Source organism: Puntigrus tetrazona, chromosome 21, assembly GCF_018831695.1.
Source record: "Puntigrus tetrazona isolate hp1 chromosome 21, ASM1883169v1, whole genome shotgun sequence".
In the NCBI taxonomy this organism is placed as follows: Eukaryota; Metazoa; Chordata; class Actinopteri; order Cypriniformes; family Cyprinidae; genus Puntigrus; species Puntigrus tetrazona.
Window position 1 is genome coordinate 11713625 of NC_056719.1, and position 17707 is coordinate 11731331.

A 17707-nucleotide genomic window follows, 5' to 3' on the forward strand; every position below is an offset into this window, starting at 1 on the left:
TAGTCATTGTGACATTGCTATCACGTTGTTCATGGGGTTGAAGAGGGAAATTTTACTGCTTATCTTCTAACCTTTGAATTTGAGGACATCATGATTCAACAAGGAAAAATGATCATAATTAATGAAATGTAGCTGCACAGCTGTGCCTCGTAATCAATAACATTTATAGACATTATATTATTAGACATTTTGTAGCTCACTTGAGTATTAGTAGACAAGGCCTTACCCTCCATGTCAAACCCCACAGAGAGAATTTTATATTTGACTAAAGTATTTTAAATACACTCTGTACTTGTATAGAGATTGCATACATTTGCAGCAGCCATCAGTCTGGATGTATTTTGTCCATAGACATTTATAAAATAAATTATTTTATCAAAGTTTTAGACATTGAAATAAACCCCAGAAATGATTACTCATATGCAGCAGATTTCACCCTGTATTTGAAAATATATTGTAATTTAGTGCAGTGCAGCTTTCTCTGGCTTTCTGTATTGTGTGAAAATATGCAGTCAGCCCATGATAACAGAACTACAAAATCACACCTAATATAAAATGACATTTACAATTTTTTTAATTAGGTAGCAACATTTCATCACATGGCTTTTGCTGTTTGTTTCTCGTGCATTCCAGTAAAGCAGGGGTGATTAAGGCACTACTCTAAATAAGTAAAAGTCACGGCATTGCTTCTAACTTTTTGTGAGAAATGCAATTAGCTCAATGATTTGACAATGATAAATAATGTGTAAGTTTAGTAGTTCCTGTTGGCCATTCAATATAGACCTACCTTTCTTTCCTCTGCAACCAATCACAGGCCTTCTCAATGCTTGGGCCCTTTTGCTTCAGCCCTGCCTATCCCTTATGTTAACCATATGTACACAATTGTACAAACTTGAGAATGATTTAAACACCACAAGTTACCGGAGTATGTCCTTCCCTTAATGACCATTGTGTACCCACAGTGTAAATGGTCTCAAATTGGTTTCTGGAACATCGATAATTATTCACTATACTCAAATGGCCTCCAGAATCATAAGATCTCAATCAATAGAGCACTTTTGGGAGATGGTTGAATGAGAGATTTTACATCATGGATATGCAGCTGACAAATCTGAAGCAACTGATATATCATGTTCATATTGGCCAAATTCTCTAAGAATGTTTCCAGCATCTTGCTTTTTGTAGTAGTAGTATTGCTACATGCTAAAGAAATAGCTTGTTGTATTTATGCTGAGATATGCTAAGAACTTATGTTATCTACTTGATAGATATATCAGTCTTGTTTTATGAAATAGCTAAGTATAAACAGCTGTCCAAGAAAACTGCTTCCTGAAGTTCTTTCCTTCTGGGAGGTCCTTCACTGCTCCTTCCTAGAGTTATTAACATATTATCATATACAGAACATATAATTATTGCATGCCAGGCTTGAACACAATCGTTTACACTTGCAAAATGTATCATGCAGCTGTTTACTGACATCTCTGGTCAATTTAAAAGCTTTATAGTCCCTTGGATGCAATATAAAGTGGATTGTTTTGTATCTGGAAACCTTACACGTGCTTATAACGGCCCATTTCTGATTAATTATTGGGCGGGTGGTAGCAGTAAATAAGGAGATATTTTTCTCTGCCATGGAGCTGCTGCTCTGGTGGTCTAGTACATTTAGTGGCAGGCTCACTATGTTCATCTTCAGTTTTACTGTCGTGTTCATGTATATCATCACGCAAGATGTGTACTAATGGACCAAATTCATCACATCATGCTAGGCATGCAGACTGGAAGTGATCTCAAAGCAGATATGACACACTAACTGCATGACAACAAGAACGTGCCCACGTCACGCTCCATATACACACAGATATTCAAACACATTGTCAGAGGAGAAGAACTGTGTCTTTGTTCTGTGCGTGATGACTTTGGCCGGTTGATGGAGGACCAAGGACCTCCAAAACACACAGCCTGGTGTCCATAAAAAGCTGCTCTCCTGCTGCAGGGCTTTGGGTGACCTGAACTTGACACAGTGGGAATCTCCTTTCCTCTATTCGCCATGACAGAGACGGATCAAATCCCTCTCGTGGCCGTGTGACTGAAAGCACCCTTATCACCAGTGTCATTTGTAGGAGTTATCGCTTGTTTACATGGCTCTCTGATCCTGTGCAGGAAGATCTAGATCCTCCCAGAGCCGCTTGTGTCTCCAGATCTATTCTGCGTCACATTCCACTCCTACTATCCCTCAGGCAGCAGAGCGGAGAGACATGCCAATGACTGTCTTGTGCATTATGTTCATTGCGCTGATCAAGAGCGAGGGAAGCTGTGCGGCACAGGAAATAACAACCCAGATGTCTACTTGTGATGCTTCTGACACTCCATAAAGGGTTACTGCAGGAGCTTGACCCCACCATGAACTCCTGTGTTTTGCATTGAGAGCATGAGTCGCGTTGTCATGGTATATACAGCATAGTGCTGAAGGGACTCGCCAATAAATCAAAATTCATCAGGGTAGATTGCAGACCACCGCATACAATTTATTTCACAAGAATGCTCTTTTGGACACCAGCATCGTTCCCACACTACTGGAATGTTTTGGATTTCTCTCTTGCCTGAATACATTAAGGATTCTCTAGATTCACAGACTGCTGAATCTGTTAAGTCGGCACCAAAAAAGCACTGTTAAATGTATTTCTGAAGCATTTTAGCCTTCTAAGTGCAAAATCTGTCAACACAGAAAATCCCACTAGAAAACAGTTATTATTTTTACAACTCAGACTTAATTAAGCTCTCAGCTATGATTTAATTTAGCATTAAATCAGATGTTTCTCATAAAATTCCTTTGCAGAAATAAAACGACACAAATGAGACAATTGTTAACATGCAGTACAGAATACAGAGTTCTAACATAAGCTGCTAAAATAATTTAATTTTAGAAGAATTTATTGAATTTTGAGTTTATATGGAAATGTCCATCTTTAAACCGCAGACTTTGAGAAGCTGATTATATCTTTTCTGATACTAAAGACAAGACACATGTGGGATGTAGTACTGTGCATTATAGTTTAGAATTTGGCTGATTCAAATTCAGAAGTGCCCTCTAGGTAAAGTTATCAACAGAGTTAAAGGGATAGTTCACTTTGAAACTAAAATCTGAAGTTTATCAGCTTACCCCAAGGGCATCTAAGGTGTAGGTGTCTTTTTTTCTTCATTAGATTCAATTTTGAGATTTTTAAGTCAAACAGTTATAGTCTGTCAGTCATAAAATGGTCAGTAAAGGGAACTTTCTCTATGAGAGGAAAAAAGCATGCACAGAGAAATCCAAATTAAACCATACCCTATCACAAAAATACATTGAAGGCCTAAGACACAAACAGTATTTATATATTTTTATATATAAGAGTATTTATATGATTTTTCAATGTCTTGTACACCACCATGTCTAAATGATCTGAGGGCCTGCAGGCTTCTGCTTCAAGTCATTCAAGCAGGTTTGATTAAAAATCACAAAATTCACTAATGATGTGAAAAAAAGACACCTTAGTTTCTTTTGGGATAAACTTTTGAAAATGATTTAGAGTCTAAGAAGCATCACATGTTTTTCACTATATGTGATTTCTAGGTATGTTTTCATAGTCTTTGCTCTAGTAGTTGTATATATATATATATATATATATATATATATATATATATATATATATATATATATATATATATATATATATATATATATATATATATATATATATAAAAATTCAGCAAAATTAAGAAACAAAACATGGTCCCACTTACATATTAGGTGTCTTTAGGTACTTGATAAAATAATGAATTGCTAGGTACAAATGTAATTGTTTAATTGTGTGAATTGCAAACAATTTGCCACCATTGATGGAATATGGGTAAGATTTGGGCAGGTTTAGTGGTATTATTTCAACCTTAAATATTGCCTGACGTTTTGTATAGTAATGACTTGAGTCTTACCACATGCTTACAAATCACTTGGTCAAGTCAAGCCAAGTCAAGTCAAGTGGTTTTTATTGTCATTTCGACTACATATAGCTGGGTAGTACATAGTGAAATGACACAACGTTTTTCCTGGACCTGGTACTACATAAAGTCACACACAATACAAAAGAAACTCACATACTGGGCTAAGACAGTGTCTTAACCACATAAAGTGCAAAGTGTGCAAACAGCAAGTAAGTAGAGTGCAAAACCCAGTGTGCAAACTAGTGCAAAGACAAAAACAGTGCAAGAATCAATTTATTGTTGTTTGTATTTTGTGTACTTGGATAAGTTTTCTAAAGTAAAGATCATGGTAATCTACTAATAATGACTCAAGTTTTACCAAACCTAAGAAAAGGAATTATTATGCGAAGCCTTACAAAAACCCCATTCGCTTACAATGATTACTAGAAAGGTATCATGTTATTCACTTTAGAATAGTGATCTAAATAATTAGTAATTCCTTATAAAGACTTTAGTAATATTTGAGTCATTACTAGTCAGTTACCATTAGAAATAATTATACAAACTATGGACTGGTATATAGTAGTTCTTAGTAGTTCTAAAGGAGGTATGAAAAAACAATAGTTACAAATTATCTAATATAATCGACTAAGCACTATAACTTACTAAATCATTAATTCTTGTTAGTTACTAGAAGTAACTAGAGTGTTAATGTAATCTTTTTCTTCTGTGTAGTTATTCATTTATGACGGAACAGTATTTTAACAGTGTTAATAATCTGTTACTAATACTATCTGTTTATTGAGATGTAACAAAATATAACAATATCTGTGCAGTACTAATTCAATTAAAATTTTCTTTCAAATGTAGTGAAATTAAAGTATTTCTTTATTGTTTTGTGTATTAAGTGTGAAGCCCTATACCTCTGGTTCCTTCTTCCTTTTGACGCTATCCACCTATCCACTTCACAACACACAGACGTTTGCCAAATCTGGAGCTGTTCAAAAGTGGAAACGAAACAAGGGTCCATTTTTATATGCGCCACTATCTTTTGATTGATAAATACTATGAGCCAGAACCAGGTTTCTTCCAGGTGCAGACACTTGAATTCTGTGTTTGTATGTACTGTACACACTGACCTCATCGATTCTGACATCTAAACGGATATGCATGGATATGAGTTTAATTCCTTATGTTGACAGAAAAGAGACAACATATTAATCATTGTATAATTTATTATTTTATCATTAATATCCTGCACGATTACTCTTCAGTGCAACAAACTGTTGTGACTGTTACATACAACTGTTTGTTTTTCTTTGTGTTTCAGGAATTCCAGTAAGTACCCCGTTATCACAGAGGCTTTAATTCAGAACAAATGTTTGTTGGTCTGGAGGTGGGCAGATACAGCATGGCATGCCATTGGCTTTGCAGCCTTGATATAGACTGCAACTGAGGTGAGATAAGATGAAATGGAGAATATATGCTCCAGGAGACAGATTCTGAATTGATCGCACTCCATTTTTCACTGTCTGGCATCCATCCTGACTGCCTGTATCGTAATAACCAGGCATGCCTTTAAAAAAATCAACAGCTGATTCAAATCTTTCCGTGCCTTCACACACATAGTAAACATAGTACATGTATGCATTGTAATACATAGTACATGTTGAAATGTATGTATACGATCCTCCTTATCATAGCAACAACGCAACAGCTTTTATTGCTGTGGTTGCATCACATTTCTCAACATGAGCAGAAAGCCACAATAATAAAGGAGAAGAGTGCGTAAACATGCATGGTTGCCCCAAACACGTTCCATTTTATGAGCTGTTTGTCACATAAGCTGTGTTTATGTATTGCAAATGGACTATTAAAAACAATGGCACAATGCAGAAAGGAACACTTGAACAAAGTAGGATGCAAACAAACATCTATCTTTGAAAAACAAACAAACAGATATAATAGATTTTTGTGTTTTTAATTGTACTGCTTCTTTTTCTTTCTTTAAATCATAACAGGGTTCTCCAGGACGAGATGGCTACCCGGTAATTGTCACACACTGATCACCTGATCCCATCTGCTTTAACCACAAGCTCACAAAGGACTTGGGGTCTCATTGCAGACCTCAGCTGACAGACAGTGTTAGTGTCATAGTGCGCCACCTGCTGGACACATTAGAAGTTATTGCTAAAAGAACTAAATAACCAAACAAGGTTTTTAGAGTTAATGCAGTGGTCTCAAACTCAGTTTTCTATAAAGGCACAGCTCTGCACAGTTCAGTCCCTACTCTGTTCAAACACACCCGATGCAGCTCATTAAGGTCTTCATGATCATTAGAAACTACCAAGCAGTTGTGATTTGGAGATGGTTGAGCTAAACTCTGCAGAGCTGTGGCCTCCAGGAATTGAGTTTGAGACCACTGCTTTACAGATCCTTCAACATTCAGCGATTAACTTAACATACATAATTCATGCATAAACTAGCTGATGCCATTTGGGTTGGGTTTAAACTGCCACATGAGATCTTGTATGCGTACTGTTGGCCAACTGTGGTTGCAAGATTGTTACAAACATAGTTCTAAAGTTTGGAATTCCCTGAATCCATAGTTCCAGCAAACATTTGTAAACAATATTGCAAAATCTCAAAATTTTAAATTTGTTTAAGAGAATTAACACAATTAACAAATTGCATGCATTTATAGTCGATTACACAGGCATACAAAACATCTGTATCTATGAAACATGAACTTTAAACCCCAGAAAAAAGTTTTAATTATCAATATTAGATAAGCTAATTTAATCATAACAAATCTTCTTATTTGAACAGATTTATTATTTTGAGTTATTATAAAAAAGTCATTCTTGATTTTTAACCGATACACCTACACAACTCTTACAGAACAAAAGAGATGTTGTTCTTTCCAATAGCTTTGCTGCTTTTAAGAGGCATTAGTTGCGTGAAGCCTCCTGACAGGCCATCGTGATCCAGATGCGATCAGTTGCATGCGTTGGCAAGCTCCGCTCCGCATAAAGATCAACTGGGAAATATGGCCCTGTGTGAAGTCTCTCCAAGCATAACAAGAGAGCTGCTCCAAACTGAACTGTGTGCAGGACTGCACCACATGTGGCCCTTACCGGATTTCCAACTGCACTCAGAACTATCACCATACAAGTCATCCATTTCTTCTACATCATGCTAAGTAGACTGACATGTGCAACCCCTTTGTGCTTTCCTGTCACTTGTCCATAGTGAATACACAAGCACACGCTACCAGATCAAGACAGACATCTCTATTGTCTGTGTTTCTTGACTATGCTCTTCAGAATAAAGACATTCAATGGAGAAAACTATTAGAAATATCTTTATTGTTTTCTTAGTCTAATTTTACAATGTGCATATGTTAACACATTGTTTTAATAGATGTTGCGTTTGGATCTACACCACCTGTTTTACATTTATTATGGCTTTTTGTTCAAAGGTTTTCCAATAAGAAATGTTCACATTTCATTTAGTTGGCTTAAAGTTTTCACTGGTCAGAGACTTAGAGTGCACAGACCCCCTTTCAGCACCTTCAGTGCCATGGACAGCATTTCCTGTCATTTAGTCTGAGCTTACTGAAGCCAGTGTCTACCTCCATCCAATATATAGTATGTAACATCCAATGTATAGGACCAAATGTGACAGAGGGCAACTGGTAAGGCAGTTTAGGACTGGCGGATGGGAGTGAGGTTTAGGGTGAGAGTAACAGAGTCTCCCCTGATCTCAAGAGGTGCACCAGTGACTGATGCTAGATACTGTGGTCTTTAGGTCTTTAGGGTCCTTGTTCTCCCATAATGGCAACCTGAGATAGAATTCCACATGAAAAAAAAATTCTCAAATGCCACTGTAGGGAAGTGCTAAAATAATAAATTGAAACTATAAAAAGTCATCTTGTTCTGTTTCTGTCTCTCACAGGGTCCAATGGGTATGGATGGTAAACCTGTAAGTGCAACATATTTATTGCTGCACAATAACACACGTTATGCTGTTAAAATAGAATAACTTCTAATAACAATTTCTCTCTTCTTATAGGGACCTCCAGGTCCAAGTGGTAGCCAGGTAGGTTTTTCATCATTGAAAATGAAACTGTATTTTTTGTGTGTTTTCTGTGAATTCTGTCATGGGCCAGTTTTACATGTTAGATTTCTAATGAAGTCATAACAGCAACATCTGGTATAAACCAGCCCCACCTCCTGGTTTATACAGCACAGGTATACTCACCTCAATCATAAGAGTGTGAATCTGTAAAATAGTTTTAGATCTTATTCCTCAGTTTACTTCAGGGGCTGTTTGCAAGTAAAAACGGTAGTTGTGGTAAAAATCTGCATCAAGTTACAATTTACATGCTACATAATAAACTAAACTGAAATTTATGTAACACTTTATTCCGATAGTCCACTGTAGACATCCTACCAAGAGTAAGTAACTATGCAACTACATATCAACAAGCAGTCATAAGAGTATTAGTAGACTGTCTGCATAATATCTTCTAACACTTAATTTTGATTAGTCCACAACATACAACATACTGACGATTAGAAAATTTATAAGTATGTAAACTTATTCGACTAACCCTAAACCTACCCTAACAGACTACTCTGAGAGTTAGTAGACATGATATTGCAAATTAATGATAATTAATGATAATTAGTCGATATGTATTTACAAAGTTACTTATAGTTAGCAGAATGTCTAAAACTGACTATCAAAATAAAGTGTAACCAAAACATAACCTTAATTTGAAGGCTGCTCATGGATCAGTAAAATTTTTTGCAAATACACATTACAGATGTCTTGTGACTTAGTAGAGTTGTGCCTTAAGAACAATACTGATGCAACAAAAATGAAAGGGATACTACAGCCAATTTAAATACTGGCATCATTGTTAGTCCAAACCAATAAGACATACTTTTAAAAAAACTTTGGAAAGCAAACAACAGTGGAGACCACTAACTTTAATTAAAAAAATGTCCTACAGTTTTGAACAACATAAGGATAAGTAAACTATGAGAGAATTTTGGGTGGAGCAACCTATAAGTACAGAGTTAGCTACAAATGTACTAGTAGTTACTAAGACCCCAATTGTGCACCTTATGTCTCAAATTCAGTAAAAATGTCTGGTGCAACCCTGTCTCTGGTCTTATGCTCGTGTATGTTTACATGGAGGAGGTCAGCTGGGGCTCAGTGTCACCGTGTGGGAGAAATGAAGTGGTTGATGCCTCTTTTAAAACCCATTTGAAGGGTAAACATTTCAGCAATAAATTTCTCAGAACTGCATACATGTTGGGTAAAGCACATCAGTGGAACACCAGCAGCTTTTGCCAGTTACGTCAAAGTTTAGAGTCACCAGTTTAAAATCACACTCAAGAGGATGAATGTTTTCTTGTTAAAAGTAGAAGGGCACTTAAATTGAGTGTTTACTTGAAGGACCATTGAAGATTAAAGAAAGAGGGGTGTGTTTTTGACTGGGCACACATCAAGAAGAAGATTCGCATAAACATCTTTATGTAACAGGAGAGATGTACAACATCTCAACCTTATGTAAATGTGTTTTGTCATTATCATCTAGTGTAGATTCTCCATCATAATCAAAGCATCAGAAGATGAAAACAAGGGATTTGTCCAGTGTAATCATTGTCCAACAGTAATCTATTAAATATTTCATGGCATATCATGGCGATCTATAACTATAAAACCTTAGTCCGCTTTACAAATAAAAAAAAACGGTGACAAAAAACTCCAAGATTCCTGCTCTACCATTTTGTAGCCCACAAATCCATGTTTTGATTTCAAGTCAACATTAAGAGTACTTGGGACAAGACTCCCATGTTTAACATTCTTTAAAAATACCACAACACCACTGCTTACTGCTTACTGCTTACTGCTTACTGCGATGAAGCTCAGACTTGATGAAGCTCAGAAACAGCACACAAAATTACAGCATTCAAGGAGCTGCAGTGAACACAACACCACAGTGCACGATGGAACTGTGATAATCAGAATCGTGTTGTTTTTGTGGTCTTAAGCAAAGTTTCCTGCGTGGACAGCTAAGCAGACTAAAACCAGAATAATATCATACGTTCCCACAAACCAGCTGTCCACTCATGAAATAAGAGCTCTTGTGTAAAATCATATGCAGGAGTCTTTGCTGTCATCAGGAATGGAATGTCATAACATTGTTTTATTTTTACTTTTCTATATCTTTCTTTTCATATTTTGTGATGTATTGGTTTTCATTTACTCAATCATTCATTCAAACACTCAAGATTTAACCACTAAAACATCTGCCAGTCATTTCTGAGGGTGTAAGAGGTGTAACTTGTGGTTTGCAATGGAAATAGCCTGCATTGTTAAGAGCAATTTTTAATCTGTCACTTCTTTTGCCAGGGAATGCCAGGACTAAAAGGAGATAAGGTATATCCAACCCACAATACATTCCAGCATGATAAATGTGCAATTTATGGAGCCATCAAGGCATGATAGTTTTGATTTGAAGAAACTTATTCACGAGAATAAGCTAAGAGTTGCTCTCTTCACAGGGTGATCAGGGAGACATGGGTCCCAGGGTGAGTGTCACAAACATCTTTTATTACACTCAGTCAGAAGTCTTAGTTTACAGAGATTGCACTGATCTGAGGATGCCCCTTGACCTGGAAGTCAGTTATAAAGCCATTTCCTTCCAGATGGCAGGGTTTGGTTGCTAGCAGTTTTACATTATTATGTTGATAGACATAAAATCTTTATCTGTTGAACTAATTCAAATTACAACCTCAATATGGTATCCATCACTGTACCCCTGCGTCCATCAAGACAGTTTTCTCCTGATACATGGGGAAAAACTGTGAGCCTTGACAAATCAGGAATTCGTCAGTGCAGATCGCACCACTTTTCTATCTATATCTACTTGAACTATCATTTAAATCATTTGGCTCCCTATGCTTCTTTTCCACCATACCTCATGACCATTCAGCACAATTAGAAACATGTGCTTTGGCTGCTCTTTCTTTATGTTAAGAACATGTGTTGTATGCGCTACACTGTTTTTGCTTTACGCCATCAGTCTGACAGTAGAAAAATGAACCAAATCATTGAGAGTGGTGACATGAGCAGTCAGGAAAAGGAAAACAGCCTCTCCCATGGGCTGTGTTCCTCTTTTTTGTGTGAATGTAAGAGCCAAATTAGCGCTTTCTCAACTGCATTGAAGCAGGAGGAGTATGACCCTTTGGAATCCATTAAAGATCTCATGGGACAAAGGCCCCTTGACCTGAAGTCGATTAAAGCCATGTTTCCTTCCAGATGGCAGGACTTGAGTTTGTAGTGCAGGTGGATAGTTGACCTTATGCTTACTCCTGACTTGTGACTTTGCCCTTTGCCCAGACATAGAAGAAGCATATCAGACTCACAAAGTAGTCTTTGTAGCATCTGAGGCAGCCAAGAAGAATGTTTTGCTGAGTCGTATACAGGGTTGTGCGCCATTCAGAACTGAGGTCCCAGTTTGTTTCCTGAATTTGAAATGTGTAACTCAAAGTACTCACGTAACTTTACATTTCAGACAAGGAGAGTTTGTCAAGAGTAAATCTACATGTTGACTAGACAAGCACTGTTCTGGGAGAAAAGGTTTAAAAGGAAGATTGAGGGTTTATATGCCTTACAGATCATATCAACTTTAACATCCAGAATATCCCTAAAAACCATCTAGCAACAACCCAGAACACCAGAGCAACAAACTAAAAACTGCATGGTAATATATTGGTAACCATGAAGCTTGCATGGACAAGCACCCATTTTCTGATGACTAAATAGAAATGTAGCTTAGGCATGCTGTGCTTGTTCTCTACGGCTTTTCAGTACTGCTCCTGCAGAGTAGGTTTTTGTGCACAAACTCCCTTGACGATCTATGACAAAGAAATGTCATGAAAAAAGTTTCTCCTGGAAAAAAAGTAGTCTTTCTTTGTGAATCTGTTGCAGACCTATCTAACCGCAACTCTAAACATAAACCTCATTGCCATGTGCTCCCATTGAAAGTTAATCATATCCAGAAGGTGTATTTGGGCTTGGCTTCTTAAAACAAAAGAATAGCCAGAATAACTCTCACAGGATTCAATTTCAAGTTGAAGCTCGATTCTGCACAGAAGTACAATATAAGATGTCATCACCCGCCGTTAAATGTATCGTAACAATGTCATTCTCCGAATCATCTCCCCTTTCTCCCTTATGTCATTTCCTGCCTCCGTTTTCTTCTATATGACCTCTGACCTCCCAGGGACCACCGGCCTACGCTGCCTCTGCAGGCCTGCTCAGTAATCAGATTCTCACGGTTAAGGTTTGTCCTTCCCAGCCTATCATCCTTTGTGCTTGTTCACAAACATCTGTGCCTCATACCTTATTTTACTTCACTTTGTTTTTTCACTTCTCCTTTGTTCCCACAACCCTTTACGCTGAGGGAAGATGGTGCAAGCTGAATCTGTTTCTCCAGCTGTGATTACTGGCATCGCTGCTTTCTTTCTTATTCACTCTGTCCATCTTTTTCACTATTTGTCCATCTGTCCTCTGCTGTTAGATGGTCTTCCCTCGCTATGAGCATGGCTTTCTCTCAGCTACAGTTGACCACCACACTTTTCACAGGCGCCTTCTAAAGGTAGAGCTGGACTTGCATGCATGCATGCTGCTTTTCTCATTTTTTCAATTTCTTCTGTGTGTCCTTGGCCTCAATTAGCTCATCTGGCAGTTTACAATGTTGTGTTGCATGCCTGTTTTGAATTTCAAAGAGGATAATTGTTGTGTTTATTGACAAAAGAGACGAAAACATGTTTGCCAGACCACAGCAAATAATCAAGCCAAAATAACTTTTTGCCTTTTTAGACGTAAAAGTGTCTTGAATTATTTTAATATGTTAATCAAGAAACGTTTTGTGAGGAACAGACATTTCTTCCTACATAGCTGCTCCTTGATGCTTCAGTCCCAGAAACATTTTAGCATTTGCTGCAACCAAACTCAGCATCAGTGCAGACAAAATGAATATTAAACATGGTTTGTACAATCTAAGTAGGCAAAGTACCTATTCGAGATCAGAAACAACAGTGAAAGTCTTTTCAAAGAAAATACTTAAATACTTGTTCTCTCTCTGTCTTTAGGAGATCAAGGTCAGACTGGGCCTCCAGGTCCCCCAGGACCTCCAGGAACACCTGGTCCCAGAGGGCCTCCAGGAAACACAGGCAGAGATGGACCACAGGGCCACCCAGGAGAGCCGGTGAGACACTTGCATTCTATCTCACATGGCCTCTAGTGCCTGTGTCTGTACTGAGCTCACTCGTTCTACAGCTGTTGTGACTCACATATGAGTCACACTGTGCTGAAGACCCGCTCAGAAGACCAGGTGCAGCTTCTCACTGAGCTGAACCCTGTGCTCAGTGTTGGGTTCAGATATACTGCATTTGCTTCTACATTTGTTTTCTTGGCAGATGCTTCCATATCACTGACTTAAATGCATAGATTGTTTAAGACTTTTTCAAGTGCGATGGTTGCTATTTGTTCAAAATTACTAAAGTGTATTGATATTGCACTGCTTTGTGGTAAGTTCTTGGTGATTCCTTGGATGAAAAGGCTGTTAAACACCAAGTCATCGCTAATGTTGACTCCACTTTTGCATGTGTTCTGCATTACTGGCCCTAGTAGGATCACTGTCAGCGGCTCTTCAACTCATTGAGCATGTTGAATTGGTGGGACAGATTACTTTTATTGGCTGTTCAATAGGGCTGGTCCAAATACTAGTTTTAAAGCTTTGGTAGTAATGAACATGGAATATTCAAAGAGGGGCTCTCTAATAAAGGCAGGAATCGCTGTGTGTCTGTCCTTTTGCATTTTTATCGTCAAGAACCGTTCATTCAATCAACTTAATGCATGGTGGGTTTGTTGATGCGGACCCAAGGGAGTGTTGCATTTTAAAGGTCCCATGGCATGAAAATTTCACTTTACGTGTCTATCTAGTCAGCAGTTTCAGCAGGCAACAAATTTTACAGCTACGTTATTATTCCAGCTACCGTTACAACTAGTCACTAGTCAGCTAATCACAACAATAAATATACACTAACACATGATTACATATAAATCATCAGTTTATTGCTTTACACACATGCACACAAACATTATTTCATGATCAACGTAGTTGTAGAGATGCAATAAAACCTGTAAACCAAAAGAGTATATAATTTAACCTTTTTGGATAAGAAGTGTGCAAACTCAAGCATTTTTGACACTCATTTCTTTCCAAGATGCACGTTTTGTTGTGTTTCACCACAGCTGTCATCGTTTTTTTGACAGGCAGTGTTCCGACCCATTTTAAAGAGTGAGGTGCAAATAAGACGTTTTAACGGGATTCCAGCCACAGTCAACAGATGAACAAACGAACATACAAATTTTAAGTTATTTATTGGGTTAACAAGTAAAATTAATATATAGAAGGAGCATTGATTTCAGAGAGACCCAAGGCCAAAATAATAAACCAAAAGAGCCTAATAAAAATAAAAAACATAACGACAAGGGAGGTAGATGGTCTGTTGGCTGTGGTGGAATCTGGAGCTCATCACGCCATAACCGCAAACGCCGAAGTGAGCTCGCCATGTTTTGGGAGCGCCGCCCTTTTAAAGACGCCCCCATCAGGATTCGCCCAATCACGTCCCTCGAAGAACAGCCAATCCCTGCACACATACATTCAAAATACACAAACCCTGACGCCGGTTACCGTAACAGGCAGTACCATTGGGTATATATGATCATATTTCTAATTTGAGGCTTACATCGATTCTGGCACCCAACATCACAAGAAGATGATATTTTAAAGCTCCTTATGTAGCTGAATATGCATTGTTTTGAAAAACCCTTTGTCTTGTATCCAGCTAGCACTGACATAATTGTGAAGATGTTAAATTTGATTGGCCTGGTTGTGCGTCACTCAGAGAAAACAGGCCAATCACAAGAGATACTGATGAATAGTAATTAAACAGACCAAAATCGACCTGGTTTTGGCAGATCTCCTGAGAAAGGAGCTGTGAAAACATATTGACATGGTTTTTGTTACTTACACCACAAATATATTCTATATATTCTTAAGGACATCAACACCTAAAATGAAACTCTAAAAAGGTGAATGACATGGGACCTTTAATAAACTACAGAATAGCATGAGACTGAAGTGATGCACTCAAGAATTGGAATTTTATTTTACAAATTTCTAATAGATTAATTATATAATTAATTATATTTAATCAGGTCTTGAATTTGTGTCTATATCGCATAGTTTTACTTATTTCCGCAGCTAAATTATATTGAATATGTAGGTAAAATGTGTAAAATAAACCACACAAAATATCAGATTAAATCAGTCATTTGAAAACAGCGTGAGTGATTTGACTGTACTGTATCTTCTCTCTATCACTCTCTAAATTAAGTACCTTTTCTGCTCTACAGGAGCTTTTGCAAGACTATAAGACTTTTGCTGGAATCTCAGGGACAGTTGACAGAACTGAATGTAGACAGAACGTTCACATAACGTTTGCATATTTTGCATGCCTTTTTTTGCAAGTTTGTTATTCTAAACGTAGATGTGTGGCAAACATTCTCATAATAGTAGCTTTTAATTAAATATATGCAAGCTATAGGTCAGCGCAAATGTTTTTCATTGGCGAGTGGTCTGTTGCTGGTGCAGATGTTCAGCCAGTTGGACAAGTTGAGAACTGTTTCGCAGGGGATGCCAAGTGTTCAGAAAAATAAAAAACATTGAATGCCAACCCACCAAACAATAATTGAATAATTGAATATTCTGGTCCAGCCCTACTGTTCAAGGCCTTAAAAGTACAAAGCACACACCCACAATTTTCTTTAATATTTCTTACAGCCTGTTTACCTCATGCCAGTCAATGGCTACTTAAAATCATCAATCATACAAAACCTCAACATGCTGTTCTCAGTAATGCATTATATAACAGTCAGTGAGGTGGGATACTCAGTGATTGAGCGTTCAGCTTCAGAGTATGTTACTCTGATGGTTTATGCATTTGTAGTAAATTCCCAATGTTTTCCTAAGCAAGTTTATCCCAACATATGTTCAGCACTTTATTTCCTTTTCAGGCTACCATCTAATCCAAATAAAGAATTGTGCAATGATGAAGGGCAAAAATTCTCACCCGGCACTCTCCCTCATATTGGGAGCAGATGTTCTGGGGTCAAGAAGCTCAAAGGCCATTTCCTGTTATTGTATCCCAAATTATGTTTATATATGCCTAAGTGAAACCACCTCATTAGGCCTGATGCTGTGCCTTTGTCTTTCTCAGAAGTGCTGTAGAACATGACAAAAAAAGTCACAGCACTATCTGGGCTGCGTTTAAGAAATTGAACTGGAGAGTTGTTAGGTGACACATTTCAAGACATGTTTTTGTTGCATAGAGTGTTCTGATAGGAATACAGAGATGACATGACAATATCCTAATTTGATTTTAGGCAAGTGTTTTTATGCAATATTTCTTCTGTTAAATGTAGCTGACTTGAATACATCCTTGGAAGGTTACAGGATGTTTTCCAGAACAGAAATAGATGTTTAAAAGGCCATTGTGTGGTTGTTTACTGTTGTTTGGTGTGTTCCAAAGTTACACTCCCATTAGCTGAATAACCGTCTGCGTTTAGAGAAAAAACCTGTGAGCTGCTGTCTGTATCAAGGAATTTGGACACATTTGGATTATTTTCATTTGTTCTTCACTGATTTGAAGTAGAAAAGTAGATGCAAGCAGTTACACTATACATCATAGATCTAAAAAGGTCTAGCATTTAGTGGGCAGTCAAAATGCTTCTTTAAATATGACTAATTTTTGCTATTTTAAAACAGGGTCCTCCTGGAAAAGATGGAAATGAGGTAGAACTTCATAATTTTTCCTCCTTTTTATATGAACTCATTTTTTTATTATTGATCTATAACTTAATGGAATTTACCCCACAGGGACCAAGAGGGCCAACTGGCATGCAGGTATCAAATTCAAATTCAAATTTTATTTGTCACATACACATACATAGTACATGGTACAACATGCAGTGAAATGTTTTTTATATATAAAGAAGAAGTGTACAAAGTATAAAAAATAAAAAAATAAAATAAAGAATAAAATATAAAGTATAAAGTATAAAATATAAAGTGTAAAGTGGCTGTGTGAATGTCCAATGTAAAGTGACTAGTGCAATATTTTCCTGTGTAATTGTCTATTAATTATATACATTTGTATATACATTTCTACATTTGTATATACATTGTATATACATTTGTCTATTAAAAATGTGAATCTCATAAGTGGTTAAATATTTTGGACAAATGCATGAAAGTAGTATTAACATTAAAATAACCAAAGCATGATAGATACTTGTAAAATACATGGATGTACATTTAATATTCACTACTGCTTAATTTTACTGCACAATATTTGCCTAAAAAAAATAATATACTTTGTTTTTATTAAGGGAATGAATGGTGTCAATGGCATGCCTGGTCCACAGGGCCCTGCAGGGGACAAGGTTAGATTTTCACCCCTTTTCTGTTTTCATACACACAAAGACAATCTTCATTTTAATGTGGTTGTTTGGAATATAGGGTGATAAGGGTGCTCCAGGTACTGAAGGGAAGAGAGGGACTGATGGATCCCCTGGCATGAAGGTGAGCTGTCTGTTG

General features: G+C 37.2%; 1 pseudogene; it reads left to right on the forward strand.

Moving 5' to 3' along the window:
- The window catches only part of LOC122326003, a 74968-nt pseudogene that overhangs the window by 54295 nt on the left and 2966 nt on the right, over positions 1–17707 (forward strand).